Source organism: Pseudophryne corroboree, chromosome 10 (assembly GCF_028390025.1).
Source record: "Pseudophryne corroboree isolate aPseCor3 chromosome 10, aPseCor3.hap2, whole genome shotgun sequence".
Lineage (NCBI taxonomy): Eukaryota > Metazoa > Chordata > Amphibia > Anura > Myobatrachidae > Pseudophryne > Pseudophryne corroboree.
The window spans coordinates 301,577,077-301,603,635 of record NC_086453.1 but is presented as its reverse complement, the minus strand read 5'-3'; the positions used below and the strand labels follow the sequence as shown (position 1 = coordinate 301,603,635).

At 50.5% G+C, this 26,559-nt stretch overlaps 2 protein-coding genes across 8 annotated transcripts in view; one reads left to right on the top strand and one right to left on the bottom strand.

Annotated features, from left to right (window-relative positions):
- NPHP4 (nephrocystin 4) overlaps nt 1–12,728 on the bottom strand; it is a 720,559-nt gene extending 707,831 nt beyond the window's left edge. The window contains exon 1 of one of the 2 annotated variants that reach the window (XM_063943436.1): nt 12,534–12,728. The gene's annotated coding sequence lies outside the window, so the exon portion shown is untranslated. Of the gene's footprint in view, nt 1–11,835; nt 12,251–12,533 lie in introns of those variants that run through there. The other variant, XM_063943435.1, reaches the window with a different exon arrangement.
- A 28-nt stretch (nt 12,729–12,756) lies between these two features.
- Nucleotides 12,757–26,559, top strand: part of KCNAB2 (potassium voltage-gated channel subfamily A regulatory beta subunit 2) — a 416,103-nt gene continuing 402,300 nt past the window's right edge. For 2 of the 6 annotated variants that reach the window (XM_063943446.1, XM_063943443.1), the window contains exon 1: nt 12,757–12,862. The gene's annotated coding sequence lies outside the window, so the exon portion shown is untranslated. Of the gene's footprint in view, nt 12,877–13,376; nt 13,465–26,559 lie in introns of those variants that run through there. The other 4 variants (XM_063943448.1, XM_063943447.1, XM_063943444.1 and 1 more) reach the window with 3 other exon arrangements.

Sequence of the window (26,559 nt, the reverse complement as noted above, 5' to 3'; positions counted from 1 at the left end):
CAGGGCGGGAGAGTGCGGATGACTCTGCAGAACCGATTGAGCAAACATGAGGTCCTCATTAGCCAGGGTATCAAACTTGTAGAATTTTGCAAAAGTGTTTGAACCCGACCAAGTAGCTGCTCGGCAAAACGTTAATGCCGAGACGCCTCGGGCAGCCGCCCAAGAAGAGCCCACCTTCCTAGTGGAATGGGCCTTTACCGAATTTGGTAAGGGCAATCCAGCCGTAGAATGAGCCTGCTGAATCGTGTTACTGATCCAGCGAGCAATAGTCTGCTTAGAAGCAGGAGCGCCAACCTTGTTGGCTGCATATAGGACAAACAGAGCCTCTGTTTTCCTACCCCGAGCCGTCTTGGCTACATAAATTTATAAGGCCCTGACTACATCAAGGGACTTGGACTCCTCCAAGTCACCCGTAGCCACAGGCACCACAATAGGTTGGTTCACATGAAACGACGAAACCACTTTAGGCAGAAATTGAGGACGAGTCCTTAACTCTGCTCGATCCACATGGAAAATCAGATAGGGGCTCTTGTGAGACAAAGCCGCCAATTCAGACACCCGACTCGCAGATGCCAAGGCCAACAACATGACCACCTTCCAAGTGAGAAATTTTAATTCAACTGTTTGAAGAGGTTCAAACCAGTGTGATTTAAGGAACTGTAACACCACGTTAAGATCCCACGGTGCCTCTGGGGGCACAAAAGGAGGCTGGATGTGCAGCACCTCCCTTTACAAAAGTCTGGACTTCTGGGAGAGAAGCCAATTCTTTCTAAAAGAATATAAATAAGGCCGAAATCTGCACCTTAATGGAGCCTAACTTTAGGCCCATATCCACTCCTGTCTGTAGAAAATGGAGAAAACGACCCACCTGAAAATCATCCGTAGGAGCATTCTTGGCTTCACATCAAGATACATATTTCCTCCAGATACGGTGATAATGCTTCGCCGTCACCTCCTTCCTAGCTTTGAGTAGAGTAGGGATGACTTCCCCCGGAATACCTTTCCTAGCTAGGATTTGGTGTTCAACCGCCATGCCGTCAAACGTAACCGCGGTAAGTCTTGGAACACACACGGCCCCTGTTGATCTTCTGTGATCATTTCCTGAAGATCTGAATACCAGGCCCTTCGAGGCCAATCTGGAACAATGAGTATTGTCTGCACTCTTGTTCGTCTTACGATTCTCAGTATTTTTGAGATAAGTGGAAGTGGAGTGAACACATAGACCGACTGAAACATCCACTGTGTCACCAGGGCGTCCACCGCCACTGCCTGAGGGTCCCTCGACCTGGAACAATACGTCCGAAGCTTTCTGTTGAGGCGTGACGCCATCATGTCTATTTGAGGAAGTCCCCAACGACTTGTTACCTCTGCAAAGACCTCTTGATGAAGTCCCCACTCTCATGGATGGAGATCGTGTCTGCTGAGGAAGTCTACATCCCAGTTGTCTACTCCCGAAATGAAGACCGCTGACAGAGCGCTTACATGATTTTCCGCCCAGCGAAGAATCCTGGTGGCTTCTGCCATTGCTGCTCTGCTCCTTGTCCCGCCCTGGCGGTTTAAATGCGCCACGGCTGTGACGTTGTCTGACGTTGTCTGATTCGATCAGAACGGGTAGGTTGCGAAGAAGATTCTCCGCCTGTTGCAGGCCGTTGTATATGGCCCTTAATTCCAGCACATTGATGTGTAGACAAGCCTCCTGGCTTGACCATATTCCCTGAAAAAAATTTCCTTGTGTGATTGCTCCCCATCCTCGGAGGCTCGCGTCCGTGGTCACAAGAACCCAATCTTGAATGCCGAATCTGCGACCCTCTAGAAGGTGAGCACTCTGGAGCCACCACAGGAGAGAGACCCTGGCCCTGTGGGACAGGCTTATCCTCCGATGCATCTGTAGATGGGACCCTGACCACTTGTCCAGAAGGTCCTACTGAAAAGGACTTGCATGGAACCTGCCAAACGGAATGGCCTCGTAGGCCGCCACCATCTTTCCCAATACTCGAGTGCATTGATGAACTGACACTCTTTTTGGTTTCAGCAGGTACTTGACCATGTTCTGGAGTTCCTGGGCTTTTTCCATTGGGAGAAAAAACCCTCTTTTTTTCCGTGTCCAGAATCATGCCCAAAAATGACAGCCGAGTTGTCGGAACCAACTGCGACTTTGGTAGATTTAGAATCCAGCCGTGTTGTTGTAGTACTCTCAGGGAGAGAGACACGCTTTTTAGTAACTTATCTCTCAATCTTGTCTTTATCAGGAGATCGTCCAAGTATGGGATAATTGTGACCCCCTGCTTGCGCAGGAGCACCATAATTTCCGCCATTACCTTGGTGAAAATTCTCGGGCCGTGGAAAGCCCAAACGGCAACGTCTGAAATTGGTAATGACAATCCTGTACAGCGAATCTCAGGTACGCCTGATGAGGCGGATATATGGGGACATGAAGGTATGCATCCTTTATGTCTAGTGACACCATAAAATCCCCCCCTTTCAGGCTGGAGATCACTGCCCGGAGAGATTCCATCTTGAATTTGAAGCTTTTGAAATATAGGTTCAGGGATTTTAGATTCAGAATTGGTCTGACCGAGCCATCTGGCTTCGGGACCACAAATAGGGTTGAATAAAACCCTTTTCCCTGTTGTACTAGGGGAACCTTGATAATCACCTGCTGTTGACACAGCTTTTGTATGGCAGCTGAAACTATTTCCCTCTCTGGGGGAGAAGCTGGCAAGGCCGATTTGAAAAATCGGTGTGGAGGTACATCTTCGAACTTCAGTTTGTAGCCTTGGGATACAATTTCTACCACCCAAGGATCCAAATCCGACTGAACCCAGACTTGGCTGAAGAGTCGAAGACGTGCCCCCACCCGTGCGGACTCCCGTAGCGGAGCCCCAGCATCATGCGGTGGATTTTGTAGAGGCTGGGGAGGATTTTTGTTCCTGGGAACTAGCCATAGCTGGTGTTCTTTTCCCCCTACCTCTACCTCTGGCGAGGAAGGAAGAGCCCCAACCCTTTCTGAACTTATGCGACCGAAAGGACTGCATCTGGTATTGAGGTGTTTTTTTTTGCTGTGGGGGAACATAAGGCAAAAAAGAAGACTTACCCGCGGTAGCTGTGGATACCAGGTCCGCGAGGCCCTCCCCAAATAAAACTTCACCTTTGTAAGGCAAAGCCTCCATATGTCTCTTTGAATCAGCATCTCCTGTCCATTGACAGGTCCACAGGGACCTTCTAGCAGAAACTGCCATGGCATTGACTCTTGAACCCAACAGCCCAATATCTCTTGCAGCCGCTCTCATATATAACGCTGCGTCCTTTATGTGACCCAAGGTCAACAAAATACTATCTTTATCTAGGGTGTCAATGTCAAATGACAAGTTATCTGCCCACGCTGCAATTGCGCTACCCACCCATGCTGACGCTACTGCAGGTCTAAGCAGGGCTCCCGTAGTCGCATAAATTGATTTTAAGGTAGTTTCCTGCCTGCGATCCGCAGGATCCTTTAGGGCCGCCATGTCCGGAGACAGTAGTGCAACCTTTTTGGACAAGCGCGTCAAAGGCCTTGTCCACCGTGGGCGAGGATTCCCACCGTAACCTGTCCTTTGAGGGGAAAGGATACGCCATAAGAATTCTCTTGGGAACCTGCAGTCTCTTGTCAGGAGTCTCCCAAGCCTTTTCAAATAAAGCGTTCAGCTCATGAGATGGGGGAAACGTTACCTCAGGTTTCTTTTCCTTAAACATGCAGACCCTCGTGTCAGGGACAGAGGGGTCCTCTGTGATATGCAAAACATCTTTTATTGCAATAATCATATATTGAATACTATTGGCCACTCTTGGGTGCAACCTTGCGTCATCATAGTCGACACTGGAGTCAGAATCCGTGTCGGTATCAGTGTCTGCTATCTGGGAAAAGGGACGTTTATGGGACCCTGAAGGGTCTTGTGACACAGTCAAAGCCATGGATTGACTCCCTGCTGTGTCCTTGGACTCTGCTTTGTCCAATCTCTTATGTATTAAAGTCACATTAGTATTTAAAACATTCCACATGTCCAACCAATCAGGTATCGGCTGTGCCGACGGAGACACCACCACCATCTGCTCTGCATCCTCCCTAGACGAGCCTTCCGCTTCAGACATGTCGACACACACGTACTGACACCCCCACACACACTGGGATATCTGAAAATGGGGACCGACCCACAATAAGGCCCTTTGGAGAGACAGAGAGAGAGAGTATGCCAGCACACACCCAGCGCCACTAGATACTGAAACAAAGTCCCAGCCTGTAAAGCGCTTTATATACACAATTTAGCACCAAATTAAAGTGCCCCCCCCCCCCCCCCCCCTCATTTTTGCCCCCTGTTACCTGCTCAGCACGGGAGAGTCCGGGAGCAGCTTCTCTGCAGCTTGCTGTGGAGAAAATGGCGCTGGTTAGTGCTGGAGGATCAAGCCCTGCCCCCTCGACGGTGGGCTTCGGTCCCGCTCTTTTTCTTTATACTGGCCGGGGTTTATTGTATACTGCCTCTGCAGTATCTATATATCTGTGCCAGGCTTATTGTGAGGTAAAAATTGCTGCCCAGGGCACCCCCCCTGCTCCCTGCACCCCTGCTGTGCATGTGTGTGTTGCGGGAGCAATGGCGCGCAGCGCGACCGCTGCGCGGTACCTCATTGAAGATCTGAAGTCTTCTGCCGCCTTTGAAGTCTTCTTGCTTCCTATGCTTACCCGGCTTCTATCTTCCGCCTCTCTGTGAGGAGGATGGCGGCGCGGCTCTGGGACGAACAACAAGGACGACACCTGTGTTCCGACCCTCTGGAGCTAATGGTGTCCAGTAGCCTAAGAAGTAGAGCCCATCAGTCCAGGAAAGTGGGTCTGCTTCTCTCCCCTCAGTCCCACGAAGCAGGGAGCCTGTTGCCAACAGTGCTCCCTGAAAATAAAAAAACTAACAAAAGTATTTTCAGAGAAACTCAGTAGAGCTCCCCTGCAGTGCATCCAGTCTCCTCTGGGCACAGGATCTAACTGAGGTCTGGAGGAGGGGCATAGAGGGAGGAGCCAGTTCACACCCAGCTAAAGTCTTAGAGTGCCCAGGTCTCCTGCGGAGCCCGTCTATACCCCATGGTCCTTACGGAGTCCCCAGCATCCTCTAGGACGTAAGAGAAAATAAGATTTTACTTACCGGTAAATCTATTTCTCGTAGTCCGTAGTGGATGCTGGGGACTCCGTAAGGACCATGGGGAATAGACGGGCTCCGCAGGAGACATGGGCACTTTAAGAAAGAATTTAGATTCTGCTGTGCTCTGGCTCCTCCCTCTATGTCCCTCCTCCAGACCTCAGTTAGAGAAACTATGCCCGGAAGAGCTGACAGTACAAGGAAAGGATTTTGGTAATCCAGGGTAAGACTCATACCAGCCACACCAATCACACCGTATAACTTGTGATAAACTTATCCAGTTAACAGTATGAACAACAACAGAGCATCAGGACAACCCTGATGCAACTATAACATAACCCTTATTTACGCAATAACTATATACAAGCATTGCAGCAGAAGTCCGCACTTGGGACGGGCGCCCAGCATCCACTACGGACTACGAGAAATAGATTTACCGGTAAGTAAAATCTTATTTTCTCTAACGTCCTAGTGAATGCTGGGGACTCCGTAAGGACCATGGGGATTATACCAAAGCTCCCACACGGGCGGGAGAGTGCGGATGACTCTGCAGCACCGATTGAGCAAACACAAGGTCCTCCTCAGCCAGGGTATCAAACTTATAGAACTTTGCAAAAGTGTTTGAACCTGACCAAGTAGCCGCTCGGCACAGCTGTAATGCCGAGACCCCTCGGGCAGCCGCCCAAGAAGAGCCCACCTTCCTAGTGGAATGGGCCTTAACTGATTTTGGCAGCGGCAATCCAGCCGCAGAACGCGCCTGCTGAATCGTGTTACAGATCCAGCGAGCAATAGTTTGCTTTGAAGCAGGAGCACCAAGCTTGTTGGAAGCATACAGGATAAACAAAGACTCTGTTTTCCTGACCCTAGCCGTTCTGGCTACATAAACCTTGAAAGCCCTGACCACATCAAGTAACTCGGAATCCTCCAAGTCAGTAGTAGCCACAGGCACCACAATAGGTTGGTTTATATGAAAGGATGAAACCACTTTCGGCAGAAATTGTGGACGGGTTCGCAATTCTGCTCTATCTGCATGGAAAACCAGATAGGGGCTTTTATGTGACAAAGCCGCCAACTCTGACACACGCCTAGCCGAAGCCAAGGCTAATAGCATGACCACCTTCCACGTGAGATATTTCAACTCCACCGTTCTGAGTGGTTCAAACCAGTGGGATTTCAGGAAACTCAACACCACGTTAAGATCCCACTGGAGGCACAAAAGGGGGTTGAATATGCAGCAATCCCTTTACAAACGTCTGAACTTCAGGTAGAGAAGCCAACTCCTTTTGAAAGAAAATGGATAGGGCCGAAATCTGGACCTTAATGGAACCCAATTTTAGGCCCAAATTCACTCCGGACCGGAAGTGAAGGTATCGGCCCAGCTGGAATTCCTCCGTAGGAGCATTCCTGGCCTCACACCAAGCAACATATTTTCGCCATATACGGTGATAATGTTGAGCTGTCACGTCCTTCCCAGCTTTTATCAGCGTAGGAATGACCTCATCCGGAATGCCTTTCTCTGCTAGGATCCGGCGGTTAACCGCCATGCTGTCAAACACAGCCGCGGTAAGTCTTGGAACAGACAGGGCCCCTGTTGCAACAAGTCCTGTCTTAGAGGAAGAGGCCACGGGTCCTCTGTGAGCATTTCTTGCAGATCTGGATACCAAGTCCTTTGTGGCCAATCTGGAACAATGAGTATTGTTCTCACTCCTCTTTTTCTTATTATCCTCAGCACCTTGGGTATGAGAGGAAGAGGAGGAAATACATAGACCGACTGGAACACCCACGGTATCACCAGGGCGTCTACAGCTATCGCCTGAGGGTCTCTTGACCTGGCGCAATACCTCTGTAGCTTTTTGTTGAGGCGGGATGCCATCATGTCCACCTGTGGCAGTTCCCACCGACTTGTAATCTGTTCGAAGACTTCCTGATGAAGTCCCCACTCTCCCAGGTGGAGGTCGTGTCTGCTGAGGAAGTCTGCTTCCCAGTTGTCCACTCCCGGGATGAACACTGCCGACAGTGCGCTTACGTGATTCTCCGCCCAGCGAAGAATTCTGGTGGCTTCCGCCATCGCCACTCTGCTCTTTGTGCCGCCTTGGCGGTTTACATGAGCCACTGCGGTGATGTTGTCTGACTGAATCAGAACCGGTTGGTCTCGAAGCAGGGTCTCCTCTTGACGTAGGGCGTTGTATATGGCCCTTAGTTCCAGGATGTTGATGTGAAGGCAAGTCTCTTGACTTGACCACAGACCTTGGAAATTTCTTCCCTGTGTGACTGCACCCCAACCTCGGAGGCTTCCGTCCATGGTCACCAGGACCCAATCCTGAATGCCGAATCTGCGGCCCTCGAGAAGGTGAGCGCTCTGCAGCTACCGCAGGAGTGACACCCTGGCTCTGGGGGATAGGGTGATTAACCGATGCATCTGAAGATGTGATCCGGACCACTTGTCCAGTAAGTCCCATTGAAAAGTCCTTGCATGGAACCTGCCGAAGGGAATGGCCTCGTATGATGCCACCATCTTTCCCAGGACACGAGTGCAGTGATGCACTGACACCTGTTTTGGTTTTAATAGGTTCCTGACCAGTGTCATGAGTTCCTGAGCTTTCTCCATCGGGAGATAAACCCTTTTCTGGTCTGTGTCTAGAATCATGCCCAGGAAAGGCAGACGAGTCGTAGGAACCAACTGCGACTTTGGAATATTTAGAATCCAGCCGTGTTGCCGTAACACTTCCAGAGAAAGTGCTACGCTGATCAGCAACTGCTCTCTTGATCTCGCTTTTATGAGGAGATCGTCCAAGTATGGGATAATTGTGACTCCTTGCTTCCGCAGGAGTACTATCATTTCCGCCATTACCTTGGATAATATTCTCGGTGCCGTGGAGAGACCAAACGGCAACATCTGAAATTGGTAATGACAATCCTGTACCACAAATCTGAGGTACGCCTGATGAGGTGGATAAATGGGGACATGAAGGTATGCATCCTTTATGTCCAGAGACACCATAAAATCCCCCCCTTCCAAGCTTGCGATGACCGCTCTCAGCGATTCCATCTTGAACTTGAACCTTTTCAGGTATATGTTCAGGGATTTTAAATTCAATATGGGTCTGACCGAACCGTCCGGTTTCGGGACTACAAACATGGTCGAATAATAACCCCTTCCTTGTTGAAGGAGGGGAACCTTGACCACCACCTGTTGAAGATACAATTTGTAAATTGCAGTTAACACTATTTCCCTCTCGTGGGGGGAAGCTGGCAGGGCCGATTTGAGGTATTGGTGAGGGGGCATCTCCTCGAATTCCAGCTTGTATCTCTGAGACACAATATCTATTGCCCAGGGATCCAACTGGGAGTGAACACACTTGTGGCTGAAATTTCGAAGACGTGCCCCCACCGGGCCTAGCTCCGCCTGTGGAGCCCCAGCGTCATGCGGTGGATTTTGTAGAGGCCGGGGAGGACTTCTGTTCCTGGGAACTAGCTGTGTTGTGCAGCTTCTTTCCTCTGCCCCTGCCCCTGGCAAGAAAGGACGCACCTCGGACTTTCTTGTTTTTCTGTGATCGAAAGGACTGCATTTGATAAAACGGTGCTCTCTTAGGCTGTGAGGAAACATATGGTAAAAAATTTGACTTTCCAGCAGTAGCTGTGGAGACCAGGTCCGAGAGACCCTCCCCAAACAATTCCTCACCCTTGTAAGGTAAAACCTCCATATGCCTTTTTGAGTCGGCATCACCTGTCCATTGCCGAGTCCACAGGATCCTTCTGGCAGAAATTGACATAGCATTTATTCTAGAACCCAGTAGACTAATGTCTCTTTGAGCATCTCTCATATATAGCGTCTTTAATATGCCCCAAGGTCAACAATATAGTATCCTTGTCTAAGGTATCAATTTCCTCAGACACGGTATCCGTCCATGCTGCTACAGCACTACACACCCAGGCCGACGCGATCGCCGGTCTCAGTAAGGTACCTGAATGTGTATAAATGGACTTCAGGGTAACCTCCTGTTTGCGATCCGCAGCATCTTTGAGAGTAGCCGTATCCTGTGACGGCAGGGCTACCTTCTTGGATAAGCGTGTTAAAGCTTTGTCCACCTTAGGGGAGGATTACCAGCGTAACCTGTCCGTTGGCGGGAAAGGATACGCCATAAGAATCCTTTTGGAAATCTGCAGTTTTTTATCTGGAGATTCCCAAGCCTTTTCACATAACTCATTTAGCTCGGGTGAGGGGGGAAAGGTTACCTCCGGCTTCTTTTCCCAATACATATGTACCCTCTTGTCAGTGACTGGGATTTCCTCTGTGATGTGCAACACATCCTTAATTGCTATAATCATATAACGGATGGATTTAGCCAACTTTGGCTGTAACTTTGCATCATCGTAATCGACACTGGAGTCAGAATCCATGTCGGTATCTGTGTCAACAATTTGGGATAGTGGGCGCTTCTGAGACCCTGACGGCCTCTGCGACATAGGATCAGGCACGGGTTGGGACCCTGACTGTCCTGAGGCTTCAGCTTTTTCTAACCTTTTATGCAAGGAATTAACATTATCATTTAAAACCTTCCACATATCCATCCAATCAGGTGTCGGCGCCGTCGGCGGAGACACCACATTCATTTGCTCCCGCTCTGCTTCCACATAGCCTTCATCAGACATGTCGACACAAGCGTACCGACACACCACACACACAGGGAATGCCCTTTTTGAAGACAGTTCCCCCACAAGGCCCTTAGGAGAGACAGAGAGTATGCCAGCACACACCCCAGCGATATAAACCCAGGAATAACACAGTAACTTAATGTTAACCCAGTAGCTGCTGTTTATATATTGTTTTTTGCGCCTAATTATGTGCCCCCCCTCTCTTTTTACCCTCTTCTACCGTGTATCTGCAGGGGAGAGCCTGGGGAGCTTCCTCTCAGCGGAGCTGTGGAGAAAAAATGGCGCTGGTGAGTGCTGAGGAAGAAGCTCCGCCCCCTCGGCGGCGGGCTTCTGTCCCGCTTAAATATGCAATTTTTGGCGGGGGCTCATACATATATACAGTGCCCAGCTGTATGTATGTTTAACTTTTGCCAAAAGAGGTCCCAAATGCTGCCCAGGGCGCCCCCCCCCCCTGCGCCCTGCACCCTTACAGTGACCGGAGTATGTGAGGTGTGTGGGAGCAATGGCGCACAGCTGCAGTGCTGTGCGTTACCTCAGTGAAGAACGGAGTCTTCTGCCGCCTGTGAAGTCTTCTTTGCTTCTCATACTCACCCGGCTTCTGTCTTCCGGCTCTGCGAGGGGGACGGCGGCGCGGCTCTGGGACGGACGGCGAGGGTGAGATCCTGCGTACGATCCCTCTGGAGCTAATGGTGTCCAGTAGCCTAAGAAGCAGGACCTGGCTTCAGAGAGTAGGGCTGCTTCTCTCCCCTCAGTCCCACGATGCAGGGAGTCTGTTGCCAGCAGAGCTCCCTGAAAATAAAAAACCTAACAAAATACTTTCTCTCAGCAAACTCAGGAGAGCTCACTGAAAAGCACCCAGCTCGTCTGGGCACAGTATCAAACGGAGGTCTGGAGGAGGGGCATAGAGGGAGGAGCCAGTGCACACCAGAACCTAAATTCTTTCTTAAAGTGCCCATGTCTCCTGCGGAGCCCGTCTATCCCCATGGTCCTTACGGAGTCCCCAGCATCCACTAGGACGTTAGAGATAGATAGATAGATAGATAGATAGATAGATAGATAGATAGATAGATAGATAGATAGATAGATAGATAGATAGATTTAGGGCCGCATGAGCCTGGGGTTGAAAATGACCAAGGGCCTTTAAGCTAGGGCCACATATAGCTGCCAAGCCCGCTTGATCAAAAGGAGACTGCAGAACAGGATCCGTGTGCACACAAAAAAACCCTCCCAGCCAAGCGGGTCCCGTTCAGTGAGACCTGCTGGGCCGCTGTGTGTGGCCCCAGCCTTAGTGAGAAGCAACGGAGCAGTGACCAGTGCTGTGGGGTTGTGGCCAGAGCCATGTGATTACCTCCCAAAATTAGGAGTTAGTGGACGTGGCCTAGCAGCTAGGGGGCGTGGTGTCACGGGAATGCCACTATCACGAGCCACGTACCCATTTTCCATCATTGTGGGAGCTGCTGGACATGACCCCAGTCCCTCTCTCCTGGGATTAGATGCTGTGCACATGCGCACAGCATCTACTGGCCGCCCAACTCCCCCAGCACCACCGTGGGACACTGCGGCCCATGGACAGGATGTTGGGACTATGCCCCATCAAAATCGGGACAGTTTGGAGGTATGCATGTGGATGTATGCAAACCTACACGCTAGCAGCCGCAGTGTCTCCATAAATATGTAAAATTAGAATAATTGCATAACTGCATCAGCAAACTAGTAATACAAGTTTATTATTATAATTTAGAACCAACCCTGTGGCAAGCTGGGCAACTGGCCATCATCTGCCATCATTTCTATAAGCAGGCCTGGCACTGTGGTCCCTGACAGTGACACCCCAGTGTTAATCTGGCCCTAAACCTAGGGAAACCCTATGACTGCAGCTGTATGTCACCTGGGGGCAGTCCTGCTGTTGTGGAACTACAAGTCCCAGCATGCCATGACAGCCAGAGAGACCTTGGCCCCGGAGCGGCAGCATGCCTCAGAGTCTCATCCAGCCCCCACAACACACACACAGATCACTCACCTCCATCCACCAGCACTGAGCTGCCATCTCCCATCCCAGGGAACGTTACGGAATAAGCCATTATAAGGCGGTGGAGGGGGTGCTGCTGGTGGTGGGGACATCGTACCTCCTGGTCACTGCCTCCTATTTATACATCGCTGAGTTCCCTGTGCGCCACTGGCTGCTCCCCCCATGCTCTCTACGTCTATGGAACAAGCGACACAGCATGAGAGACCATTCATGGAAATACAGAGCCTGTTCCCCCCCTATGGGAGAACAACATGGTTCGGTCCACCGTCCAGCGTCTGTTGCCATGGGGACGGGAAGGCGAAGCCGCTGCGCTCTGCAGCCTGTGCGGCAGTAGCGGCTCCCGCAGACTCTGGCTGCGGATACTGTGAGCGCAGCACCCTGTGCGGCGATTATAGTACAAAGGCACAGACCGGCAGGCAGGGACGCGACAGCCCGCGGCTCTCCGGCGCTGATCCAACTACATTTCCCATGAGCCTCCAACGCACACTGCTGTGCTCGGGGATTCTGGGAAATGTAGTCACACAGCTTGCCGCTTGCTGCTCTCTCATCTGTCCAGACGTGACGCAGAAAGGCTCCTGATGGCGTGTACACGAGTGTCACCACCGAAACGTGCCCACTACAGTACACATCGTCAGCGGTACAACGATACTGGCTGGCAACAACGCTGCCGCTAATAACATATTTATTACCAATGCGTCAAAAAGAGTGACAGGCCGGCCAGCCAATTGGGACGTCTGTTATCCCCGGTGCTGTCATGGCGCTCCTCCCACCAGCCAATAGGCCACGCCGCCGCGTTGATTGCCAGTCTCCCGAACCAATGGTAGCTGTTTTACTCGCCTCGGAGGAGGCGGTCGTGGTGGTGTCTGCCAGGGAGTGGGCGGGGCCGGGCAGCTGCTGCTCTCCCACGAGGTCAGCAGTGCGGGGAGAGCAGGATATTGGTATCAGCATCGGCGGCACAACGGGGACTGCCGGGGAGAGAGGAGAGCGGCGGCCGCAGCGCTGGAGGAGGAGGAGGCGGGTGAGGAGCTGCAGGTGCATACACGCACACCTCCTGTCTATGTATTCTATAGTCACTGCTGCCCCAGTGCCAGCCAGGGAGCATCTCTGCAATCTGGGGCACACAGTCATTCAGCCTCCGCAGGGATTTATCTTAAGCTCCCCTGGATCACAGTATATTATAATATTAATAATGCAAACCTCACTTACTCAAAAATCAGGGGCATGTGTCTTTTTCCAAATGAGACTGTGTCGTTGGACATGTTGGGCAATATATATATAATATATATATATATATATATATATATATATATATATATATATATATATATATTTATTACACACACATACACATGCTGTCCTGTATCCCTTCCCTTTATACTGTACCTGTAACTCAGGAGTATGTAGAGGAAAGTACATAGTGACTGACTGCTATAGTCATCCTGCACCTGGATGATGTACCTGCCACCTAAATAGGAACATGCACTGTGGCATATAAGGACCACTGGTGTGAGGGTGTTTACACCCCCCCTCCCCTTCCTGTACTGCAGCTTTGCAGGAGGGAAACAGTCTTGTAGACATAACCCTAAACCACATCCTCAGACAGAGATCAATGGCAGATTTGTAAGTTGTTTTTGTATGTTATATGAGATATATATATATATATATAATCTCTTTTTTTGCCTATTTATGTTTTGCAATGACTGCAGTGGTGAGCAGAATTGTCTTTCTTTGGCCGGCATGCCTTCCTGAGCAGTCTAGCATCCTCATTGCATAGACGCATGCCAATGACAACACTGTCTATGGCAAAACGCTGGGGATCTGCTGTATCATCAGTTGTGTCGTCTCCCCTCTCCCCTTCTTACACCGTTACTACCCTCCCAATTCTCCAGCCTGCATTGCTGTGAAATAAGAAGCACTTTCCCTTGGTTACGCCACACACCGTACACTTTATCTGTAGTGATTGGTTTGTGTGGTCCCTCTGCAGACTGGTCAATGTCATTGCCGCAGAAGTGAGTTAACGCTCTGATTTCACCACTGGATTTGCATTCGTAGTTCTGTCTGAGGCTGCTGGAATATGTTGCCGCTGGTCTAACCCAGTTATCTGCAAGACTGTGTTCTGCTTAGTGGTATCTGCATTGCAAGGAAAATGCACTTGATGGTTGATTTAATTTGTCATTGGAAATGAAATGCAAAGACTTATCAGTTTATCCAGATATTATAATCCGTCAGATTTCAGTATTGCATATCAAGGCCTCTGCAGTTGTGTAGATGGAAATGCATTTCTATCCGATGCAACGAGCAAACCTAAGGGCGCAGGTTTATATTTAATGCATTTGGGAGCGTTTCGTACTTTGTGCTTGCTTTCGGTTGATGACTGCATGCGTCTCATACTTCCTGTTCTACATAAGCACTTAAGTCGGCCAATCTAGGGGATATTACTATTATTTATTTATTTCCTATTGCATAAGTCACTGCAGTTGGCTTAACATTGCAAATTATTTTCAAAGCTTTATCTAATCTCAATATCCCAATTTATTTGCAATTTCTCTTGTGTGAAACTATTTTTCTGATAGATATTTATTCATGTCACTGTTTATTCTCAGATCATTAAATGGTTTTTCTGTTCCGATCCAGAAGCAGATGATCTTTGTGCATAGCTAATTGGATAACATAATCGCTGTCCAGGTAGTGGCTGTATTACAGTGTATATCAGAGTGCCATATTGTGCATATCTTGTTACAGGGGTATGACTACCGGTTGACGTTCTGGTGTCTTATTATATACTAGGTGCTTCATCGCGCCCTACGGGCGCTCTTCACACCGTCGCAAGGGGCTACGCCCCCTTAACCCTTGCATGCCTTTCTGGGGTTCAATATTTGTATTATATGGAGTATTACCTGCATTCCTTTGTTAGTGGTTAAATATTGCACAATCAAAGGTCGTGCGATGGTGAAGGAGGCGCAGCCCCTTGCGATGTACAGAATGTAGCGGGTGCGGGGGGGGACTGCGGATGGGGGAGGGTGTCTGTAGATGCTGCGGGTGGAGGGGGGGCGGAAGAGGGGGGGCCCGGATGGGGAAGGGTCGGGAGGTGCTGCGGGTGGGGGAGGGGCAGAGGAGTGGGGGCTGCAGATGGGGGAGGGGTCCGGAGGCACTGCAGGTGGGGGAGGGGCAGGGGTGCCACGGGTGGGAGAGGGGCAGGTGTGGGGATGTTGCGGATGGGTGAAGGGTTCCGGAGGTGCTGTGGGATGGGAAGGGGCGGGGGTGCCGGGGGTGGGGTAGGGGTCCGCAGGCGCCGTGGGTAGGGGAGGGGCAGGTACGGGTGGTGCGGCGGATGGGGAATGAGGTCCGGAGGTGCTGCAGGTGGTGGAGGGGCAGGTGCGGGGGTGCCATGGGTGGGGGAGGGGTGGGTGAGGGGGGGACCGTGGATGGAGGAGGGTATCTGCAGATGCTGCGGGTGGAGGGGGGCAGGTGGGGGGGGGACATATATGGGGGGTGGATGGTGGAGGGGGTTTGGAGGTGCTGTGGGTGGTGAAGGGGCAGAGGAGTGTGAGCCGTGGGTAGTGTAGGGGGTCTGGAGGCACAGCGTGTGGGGGAGGGGTGGAGTGCCGCATGTGGTGGAGGGGAAGGTGCGGAGGTGTGGTGCATTGGGGAGGGGTCTGGAGGCACTGCGGGTACTGTACCTGCCAAAAAGGTAGTTGGAGGGTATGCAGTAACAGGGCCAGGACAGGGGTGACAGGGTCAGAACAGGGGTGACGGGGCCAGGACAGGGGCGACGGGGCCAGGACAGAAATGACAGGGACAGGATAGGGGTGACAGGGCCAGGGTAGGGGCGGCAGGACCAGGACAGGGGTGATATGGCCAGTATAGGGTTGACAGGGCAAACACAGGGGTGACAGGGCCAGGATAGGGGTGACAGGGCCAGGATAAGGGTGACAGGGCCAGGATAGGGGTGACAGGGCCAGGATAAGGGTGACAGGGCCAGGATAAGGGTGACAGGGCCAGGATAAGGGTGAAAGGGCCAGGATAAGGGTGACAGGGCAAGGCCAGGGGTGACAGGGACATGATAGAACACAGGGCACAGGAGAGATTGGTATTAGGGACAAAACAGTGGTGACAGACAGATGTGTCTTACCGGAGTCACTGCTGCTGGCTGCTGCTGTTCCACTCCAACCTGTTGGGATCTGCTGCTGGTGGAGACTTGGCATGGCTGACTCTCTTAGGCTGGAGTCCTGCTTCCTCTGCCCGTCCGCATCCCTCCCCCCCATCTCAGTCACACACCGCAGACCTTGTGCAGCTGCCGGGCACTGTGGTAAGGGGAGACTGGGAGTGACTGGTTAGCCCCCAGGAGACGCTGCGGCTGGAGGGAGGAGGGGGCCATAGCATGCACGCGGCGCGGACCTCGCGGCTGCTGGGCACTGTGGTAAGGGGAGACTGGGAGTGACTGGTTAGCTCCCAGGAGACGCTGCGGCTGGAGGGAGGAGGGGGTCGGAGCCTGCAAGCAGCTCGGACTTCTACAACGCTAGCCGCCGGCTAAAGTGTGTGAAGGAGCTGAGCGCACCTCACTGCAAGTGGCAGCGCTGCAGCTAGCGGTGGGGTTGCCGGGGCTGGAGATAGCAGAGGCAGTACGGAACCTGCACAGCGGCAGGTGCCCCACAAAACTGCAGCTAAGAAGCGTGGAGTGTGCCAGAAAGTGACGCTCCTCCGCGCCAGAGAGACCCTGCTGAGTATGCTGATGTGGGGGGTCAAGCACACAGTGAGCCGGTGCCCATCTGTCTGTATGGCATACCCCCTCACACACCCCCATACCTCCCAACTGTCCCGATTTTCGCGGGACAGTCCCATTTTTTGGGGTCTGTCCCGCTGTCCCGCCCGTGGGTCGCAGTGTCCCACGGTGGGGGGCGGGGGCAGTTGGCAAGCTCCTGTACTCGCTGTTCTGCTTAGCAGAGCAGCGGTGAATAGTGGAGACAGAGGGAGAGGGGGCATCAGGGGGTACGGATTAAGGGGGGGTTCCAGCAGCAGAGCCGGATTAAGGGGGGGGCAGGGGGTACGTACCGTTGGCCCCACAGTTTTAGGGGGCCCCTGGCTGGAGTAGCTCTGTCCCAGCTCAGAAGCTCCCCCGTCCTGCCAGCAACAGCGGCAGCATTGTGCTACAGTCAGCACACGCTGCTGCGTATTGGCAGGTCTGTGGTGTTGCTGGGAGGCAGCAGTCTCCCTGCTTTCTTCTGCCTGTGCGGGTGTGTAGGGGGGAGCGACCACCTCCTCTGGATTTAGCTCTAGCTGAGGGGCCAATATTCCATTAAAAAAAAATCCTGGAATTTTCATAAGGGGGCGTGGCCTCGCATCCCGCGATTAGGCCACGCCCCCAACCTTACAGCAGGCACAGCAATGAGATAGGGCTCCCCGTCTTAAGTGCCCTGGGCCCCCCGGACTCATAATCAGCCCCTGGCGGCATGCCAGCAGCTCACAGAGTGCTGGGCATGCCCCCTCACTGACGAAAACGGGGGCCCTCCCGTGAAGCCACGCACCCTTTTTGTTGACCACGCCCCTTTTCGCCACGTGTGTGTCCCTCCTTCTTCCTGAAGAAAGCTTGGAGGTATGCACCCCTGCCTGTGCCATGCCCATACTATCTGCTTCTGCTCCTAGTCTCCTATAGATTTGGCCAGATCTGTGACTCATTTGACTAACTCCGCCCAGTGTTGTGACTCCGCCCAGCGTTAGCAAATGAGTCACAAAGTCACAGATCTGGGCTATTATATAGGAGATGATCATATGAGCTGTGCTGAATGACCGCGGCGGTTACTTTTTGGGCTTCGGCAAAAAAAAAAATCCCATTTCAATTGATTTGATAGATTGCAAACTTCTTAATTGAACATTTAAGAAATAATATAGTTAGAGGTCTGAAGTTACTAGTGCAAGTCAGATGGTTTTTACTTTAATCAAGACCTGTAATAACGTTGGATTACTTACATATAATGGGGGGCTACAAGTGAGCCCGTCCGGTGACATGTAATAGTCTGCGAGATTCAGGTGAATTGGCTTGGTATTTTAAAGCGGCATTCGTTTAATAGGGATTGGGTACAAAATGGCAAACTCAGTCAAAATATTGACGTTAACCGCGTCGTAATTCATCATATAGACAGTGATGAAATGCTAACATATTGTCTGTGGTGACCCAGCGACATCTTCTGGGTCCCGGCGGTCATGTGACCGCTATTTCCGGTTCAGACCTCTGATTCTCCTCTATTCCTGTAAGCATTTCTCCACTAACCCTAGTGCAGAGGTTCCCAAACCCGGTCCTCAAGGCACCCCAACAGGCCAGGTTTTAGGTATATCCATGGCTCAGCACAGATGGTTAAATCAAAGTGACTTAGGTGCTAATTAAGTCGCCTGTGGCCAAGCATGTATACATTTAAAACCAGGACCGTTGGGGTGCCTTGAGGACCGCGTTTGGGAACCTCTGCCCTAATCCCTAATTCTAACCCTCCCTCTAGTGTCTAAGCCTAACCCTATTGCCCACAGTCTAAAGGGGGGTACACACGGAGAGATCCGTGTTTAAAATCTAAGCAATCTTGCTAGATTGCTTAGATTTTAAGCACGGATCTGCCGTGTGTATGCCCTCCAGCGATAGCGATGCGCGGCCCCACGCATCGCTATCGCCGGTGCTAGATTGAGCCTGCATGCAGGCTCAATCTAGCGGGTCGCTCACTTCACCGTTGTGTGAAGTGAGCGGCCCCCCGTCGGCTTTCCCTCTCGCTCAGCACATCGCGCTGTGCTGAGCGGGGTGAGAGATGTGTGCTGAGCGGTCTGTGTTAAGATCGCTCAGCACACATCTCTCCCGTCAGTACCCCCCTTAACCCTAGTGTCAGTATTTCACATGTCAACTTTCTTAGTATATTGACATGTTGCCTGTTGACATTTTAACATTGACATCATAACTGTCATTAGGAATGTCAACATTGTTATCATCGACCTCATTTAAAAAGCGCAACCAGGCCTTTTAAATGATTGTTACTTTTAAACTTCAGGCAGCATCGTCGCTATCTCACCCATACAGATGTGTCCCCATACATCTAGCCTCAGTACGCCATGCCACCGCGAGATGCCTGCAGTTACTGTGCAACTCTGCTAATGTTGGGCGTTTTTTTTTTTGTTGCCGTACATGCGTCTTATTCGCATCGTTGTATTAGTGAATGCACTTCCGACTAGGTGCGACTAGAAGAGCTGTCTGACGTGACTGCAGCTACGATCTGTACCAGTAAGTCGCCAGATATTACATTTCCTGCATGTTCTGTAGTGGTTTTGTGAGCTTGCACTCCACCATCAGAAAGGAGGCAGTCTGACAATTGTCTCTTATGGGTTATTTTAATGGACAACTCCCCTACAAAGCTCCGCAGACCTTGCCCTGAAAAGTGATTATTATTATTATTATTATTATTATTATTATTAATATGTGGCTGTATAGGCGCAGTCATTACCATTCAATCATAACCAACATATCATGCTGTATTCTGTGTTCGGGTGTCACGCAGGGATCCAGTCGGGTTCCTGGCATTTAGAATACCGACGCCGGAATCCCGACATTACTCAGAATGCTGACACCGGCATCCCAAATAGAATCACCAGCCCTGCGCCAGGATCCCAAACGAGCATTCGCCATCACGCTGCCGCAATGTATTTTTAAGTAGAAGTATCTGTTACATTGTGGTTTGACTGTTGGCATAGTTTACATTGAATAAACACAACAGCTACCATCTGTAATTGTGGAATATCCGTAGGAAATTAATTAGATGATGTCCGATAAAATAATATATAAAAACAAAGAAATAATTTGAATTCTGCATGTACAGCTTGCGGTATGGTACTCTGAAGGCAACAGATTTGCACAAATTTTGCATTGTCTTCTGGGTCCTACACATTTAAAGATCCGCCGCCGAGCTGCCTGACGGCGGATACGGCCGACGGGTTACCCGGCGGTGGGGGGGGTAATTACGGGGGGAGTGAAGTTTCTACACTCCACCCGGCTCCATTGAAGTGCAGGCAAATATGGACGAGATCGTCCATATTGGCCTGCATGCATAGCCGACGGGGAACCAGCGATGAACGAGCGCGGGGCCGCGCATCGTTCATCGCTGGTGACTCCACACTGAAAGATATGAACGGTATCTCGTTCAATAATGAACGAGATCGTTCATGTCTTTGAGGAATATCGGCCAGTGTGTAGGGCCTATTAGTGCAACACTTTGGTGTTAAAGTACTTTGATCGTTAATTGAGCTTGTTAACTAACACTCATACCGTTGAATTATAAAAGTCCCGGGGAGCTCTGAAGAAACCAGTTTGTAAGTTCTTAGGAGCAGGGTTGTAAGGTAGTCCTACTATTGGATACTGTGCATTTAATACTAGCTGATTTTATTGGTTGTATGATGAGTAGTCAACTTGGTATCTCTTCTATTGTTCTGTGTCTGATTCTCAGTATATGTTTGTTTTCTGTATTTATTATGTAGTTGCATAGTACCTCTTCTCCTATTTATAACCCTTTCTCACAGAAAATGAAATTACTGAGTGAAGCAGTTCTACCCGGTATTTGCCAATAAAAAGGGTCAGCCTGGGTTGAAACTCCCGAGACTTCGACCAAGGAATTTACCAGGGTTGGAGACCCGGAAATTTAGACCTGTGTTAACACTTTCACACAGACGGATTACCCGTTTTGACCTGCAAATTACCAGGTAGAAATTCTTACCCGGTAATTTGCTTGTCTGTGTGAAAGAGGGGCGGGGGTCAGGCAGAGATCGGCAAAACGACCCGGCACTGAAATGCCGGGTAATTGCCGGGATTTCTGTTTGAAAAGGGTATTACTGGCTGCAATTCCCAAATATCTTTTCTCTAACGTCCTAGTGGATGCTGGGGACTCCGTAAGGACCATGGGGAATAGACGGGCTCCGCAGGAGACATGGGCACTTTAAGAAAGAATTTAGATTCTGGTGTGCTCTGGCTCCTCCCTCTATGTCCCTCCTCCAGACCTCCGTTTGAATCTGTGCCCGGACGAGCTGGGTGCTGTTCAGTGAGCTCTCCTGAGCTTGCTGTAAGAAAGTATTTTGTTAGGTTTTTTATTTTCAGGGAGCTCTGCTGGCAACAGACCCCCTGCATCGTGGGACTGAGGGGAGAGAAGCAGCCCTACTCTCTGCAGATAGGTCCTGCTTCTTAGGGTACTGGACACCATTAGCTCCAAAGGGATCGTACACAGGATCTCACCCTCGTCGTCCGATCCCAGAGCCGCGCCGCCGTCCCCCTCGCAGAGCCGGAAGACAGAAGCCGGGTGAGCATAAGAAGCAAGAAGACTTCGAAATCGGCGGCAGAAGACTCCAGTCTTCACTGAGGTAGCGCACAGCACTGCAGCTGTGCGCCATTGCTCCCACACACACCCACATACTCCGGTCACTGTAAGGGGGGGGGGGGGGGGGGGCCTGGGCAGCAATTAGGACCTCTTGGCAAAAGTTTTGCATATATACAGTTGGGCATAATCTCTCTCTGTCTCTCCAAAGGGCCTTGTGGGGGAACTGTCTTCAAAAAGAGCATTCCCTGTGTGTGTGGTGTGTCGGTACGCTTGTGTCGACATGTTTGACGAGGAAGGCTATGTGGAAACAGAGCGGGAGCAAATGAATGTGGTGTCTCCGCCGACGGCGCCGACACCTGATTGGATGGATATGTGGAAGGTTTTAAATGATAATGTTAATTCCTTGCATAAAAGGTTGGATAAAGCTGAAGCCTTAGGACAGTCAGGGTCTCAGCCCGTGCCTAATCCTATGTCGCAGAGACCGTAAGGGTCTCAGAAGCGCCCACTATCCCAAATTGTTGACACAGATACCGACATGGATTCTGACTCCAGTGTCGATTACGATGATGCAAAGTTACAGCCTAAATTGGCTAAATCCATCCGTTATATGATTATAGCAATTAAGGATGTGTTGCACATCACAGAGGAAACCCCAGTCCCTGACAAGAGGGTTCATATGTATGGGGAAAAAAGGCAGGTGGCGACCTTCCCCCCCCTTCACACGAGCTGAATGAGTTATGTGAAAAAGCTTGGGAATCTCCAGATAAAAAACTGCAGATTTCCAAACGGATGCTTATGGCGTATCCTTTCCCGCCAACGGACAGGTTACGATAGCAATCCTCCACTAAGGTGGACAAAGCTTTAACACGCTTATCCAAGAGGGTAGCCCTGCCGTCACAGGGCCACCCTAAAAGATGCTGCGGATAGAAAGCAAGAGGGTACCCTAAAGTCCATTTATACACATTCAGGTACCTTACTAAGGCCGGCAATTGCGTCGGCCTGGGTGTGTAGTGCTGTAGCAGCATGGACGGATACCTTATCTGAGGAACTTGATACCTTAGACAAGGATACTATATTAATGACCCTGGGGCATATAAAAGACGCTGTCCTATATATGAGAGATGCTCAAAGAGACATTAGTCTACTGGGCTCTAGAATAAATGCTATGTCGATTTCTGCCAGAAGGGTCCCGTGGACTCGGCAATGGACAGGTGATGCCGACTCAAAAAGGCACATGGAGGTTTTACCTTACAAGGGTGAGGAATTGTTTGGGGAGGGTCTCTCGGACCTGGTCTCCACAGCTACTGCTGGAAAGTCAAATTTTTTGCCATATGTTTCCTCACAACCTAAGAAAGCACAGTATTACCAAATGCAGTCCTTTCGATCACAAAAAGGCAAGAAAGTCCGAGGTGCGTCCTTTCTTGCCAGAGGCAGGGGCAGAGGAAGGAAGCTGCACAACGCAGCTAGTTCCCAGGAACAGAAGTCCTCCCCGGCTTCCACTAAATCCACCGCATGACGCTGGGGCTCCACAGGCGGAGCTAGGCCCGGTGGGGGCGCGTCTCCGAAATTTCAGCCACAAGTGGGTTCACTCCCAGTTGGATCCCTGGGTAATAGAGATTGTGTCTCAGGGATACAAGCTGGAATTCGAAGAGATGCCCCCTCACCGATACCTCAAATCGGCCCTGCCAGCTTCCCCTTTAGAGAGGGAAATAGTGTTAACTGCAATTCACAAATTGTAACTTCAACAGGTGGTGGACAAGGAAAGGGTTATTATTCGACCATGTTTGTGGTACCGAAACCGGACGGTTCGGTCAGACCCATATTGAATTTAAAATCCCTGAACATATACCTGAAAAGGTTCAAGTTCAAGATGGAATCGCTCAGAGCGGTCAACGCAAGCCTGAAAGGGGGGGATTTTATGGTGTCTCTGGACATAAAGGATGCATACCTTCATGTCCCCATTTATCCACCTCATCAGGCGTACCTCAGATTTGTGGTACAGGATTGTCATTACCAATTTCAGACGTTGCCGTTTGGTCTCTACACGGCACCGAGAATATTTACCAAGGTAATGGCGGAGATGATGGTACTCCTGCGGAAGCAAGGGGTCACAATTATCCCATACTTGGAAGATCTCCTCATAAAAGCGAGGTCAAGAGAGCAGTTGCTGATCAGCGTAGCACGCTCTCTGGAAGTGTTAAAACAACACGGCTGGATTCTAAATATTCCAAAGTCGCAGTTGATTCCTACGACTCGTCTGCCTTTCCTGGGCATGATTCTGGACACAGACCAGAAGAGGGTTTATCTCCCGATGGAGAAGGCTCAGGAACTCATGACACTGGTCAGAAACCTATTAAAACAGGTGTTGGTGCATCACTGCACGCGAGTCCTGGGAAAGATGGTGGCATCATACGAGGCCATTCCCTTCGGCAGGTTCCATGCGAGGACCTTTCAATGGGATCTACTGGACAAATGGTCCGGATCACATCTTCAGATGCATCGGCTAATCACCCTATCCCCCAGGGCCAGGGTGTCTCTCCTGTGGTGGCTGCAGAGTGCTCACCTTCTCGAGGGTCGCAGATTCTGCATTCAGGACTGGGACCTGGTGACCACGGATGCAAGCCTCCGTGGGTGGGGGGCAGTCACACAGGGAAGAAATTTCCAAGGTCTGTGGTCAAGTCAGGAAACTTGCCTTCACATCAACATCCTGGAACTAAGGGCCATATACAACGCCCTACGTCAAGCGGAGTCCCTACTTCGCGACCAACCGGTTCTGATTCAGTCAGACAACATCACCGCAGTGGCTCATGTAAACCGCCAAGGCGGCACAAGGAGCAGGGTGGCGATGGTAGAAGCCACCAGAATTCTTCGCTGGGCGGAGAATCACGTAAGCGCACTGTCAGCAGTGTTCATTCCGGGAGTGGACAACTGGGAAGCAGACTTCCTCAGCAGGCACGACCTCCACCCGGGAGAGTGGGGACTTCATCAAGAAGTCTTCACGTAGGTTGCAAGTCGGTGGGAACTGCCACAGGTGGACATGATGGCATCCCGCCTCAACAAAAAGCTACAGAGGTATTGCGCCAGGTCAAGAGACCCTCAGGCGATAGCTGTGGACGCACTGGTGACGCCGTGGGTGTTCCAGTCGGTCTATGTATTTCCTCCTCTTCCTCTCATAACCAAGGTGCTGAGAATCATAAGAAAAAGAGGAGTGAGAACAATACTCATTGTCCCGGATTGGCCAAGAAGGACTTGGTATCCAGATCTGCAAGAAATGCTCACAGAGGACCCGTGGCCTCTGCCTCTAAGACAGGACTTGTTGCAACAGGGGCCCTGTCTATTCCAAGACTTACCGCGGCTGCGTTTGACGGCATGGCGGTTGAACGTCGGATCCTAGCAGAAAAAGGCATTCCGGATGAGGTCATTCCTACGCTGATAAAGGCTAGGAAGGACGTGACGGCTCATCATTATCACCGTATATGGCGAAAATATGTTGCTTGGTGTGAGGCCAGGAATGCCCCTACGGAGGAATTCCAGCTGGGCCGTTTCCTTCACTTCCTACAGTCGGGGGTGACTTTGGGCCTAAAATTTGGTTCCATTAAGGTCCAGATTTCGACCCTATCCATTTTCTTTCAAAAAGAACTGGCTTCTCTACCTGAAGTTCAGACGTTTGTAAAGGGAGTGCTGCATATTCAGCCCCCTTTTGTGCCTCCAGTGGCACCTTGGGATCTTAACGTGGTGTTGAGTTTCCAGAGAATCACACTGGTTTGAACCACTCAAAACGGTGGAATTGAAATATCTCACGTGGAATGTGGTCATGCTACTAGCCTTGGCTTCGGCTAGGCGTGTGTCCGAATTGGCGGCTTTGTCACATAAAAGCCCTTATCTGGTTTTCCATGCGGATAGAGCAAAATTGAGAACCCGCCCACAATTTCTGCCGAAAGTGGCTTCATCCTTTCATATAAACCAACCTATTGTGGTGCCTGTGGCTACTACTGACTTGGAGGATTCCGAGTTACTTGATGTAGTCAGGGCTTTGAAGGTTTATGTAGCCAGAACGGCTAGGGTCAGGAAAACAGAATCTTTGTTTATCCTGTATGCTTCCAACAAGCTTGGGGCGCCTGCTTCAAAGCAAACTATTGCTCGCTGGATCTGTAACACGATTCAGCAGGCTCATTCTGCGTCTGGATTGCCGCTGCCTAAATCAGTTAAGGCCCATTCCACAAGGAAGGTGGGCTCTTCTTGGTCGGCTGCCCGAGGGGTCTCGGCATTACAGCTTTGCCGAGCGGCTACTTGGTCAGGTTCAAACACCTTTGCAAAGTTCTACAAGTTTGATACCCTGGCTGAGGAGGACCTTGTGTTTGCTCAATCGGTGCTGCAGAGTCATCCGCACTCTCCCGCCCGTTTGGGAGCTTTGGTATAATCCCCATGGTCCTTACGGAGTCCCCAGCATCCACTAGGACGTTAGAGAAAATAAGATTTTACTTACCGGTAAATCTATTTCTCGTAGTCCGTAGTGGATGCTGGGCGCCCGTCCCAAGTGCGGACTTCTTCTGCAATGCTTGTATATAGTTATTGCTTAAATAAGGGTTATGTTATAGTTGCATCAGGGTTGATCTGATGCTCTGTTGTTGTTGTTCATACTGTTAACTGGGTAAGTTTATCACAAGTTATACGGTGTGATTGGTGTGGCTGGTATGAGTCTTGCCCTGGATTTCCAAAATCCTTTCCTTGTACTGTCAGCTCTTCCGGGCACAGTTTCTCTAACTGAGGTCTGGAGGAGGGACATAGAGGGAGGAGCCAGAGCACACCAGAATCTAAATTCTTTCTTAAAGTGCCCATGTCTCCTGCGGAGCCCGTCTATTCCCCATGGTCCTTACGGAGTCCCCAGCATCCACTACGGACTACGAGAAATAGATTTACCGGTAAGTAAAATCTTATTTTATTATATTTTGTCATTAATTCATATCTTTCTGTAAGTTTTTTGTTTTTACATTTTAGTTCTCATTTGCTGGTACTGCATGCAACAGTGAGGATGTTTGCAGATGGAGCAGGGAATACAGAATGTGTTACATGTGTAGGGATTGAGCAGTCCCTACTCCTTGCTTGGAAGGCAGCATAGTTACTTCAGTTAAACCATTGTGGAGCTCAGTGGTACATAATTGATGGACAATCTGACCCCGGAACAGTATAAAGGGTCTCGCTGTTTCTGTCTTCCTTACAGCGGTGCTCGGAGATGTCAGACCACACTATCTCATTTTTCATCGTCCGATGACAGCAAAACAGTAAAATGCAACCACTTTTGTGGCCATAACTATTTAATCAGCTATTTCTTTATTAATGACTTGGCATGTGCCTTCCCGCGGGGGAGTAAGGATGTTTTGTA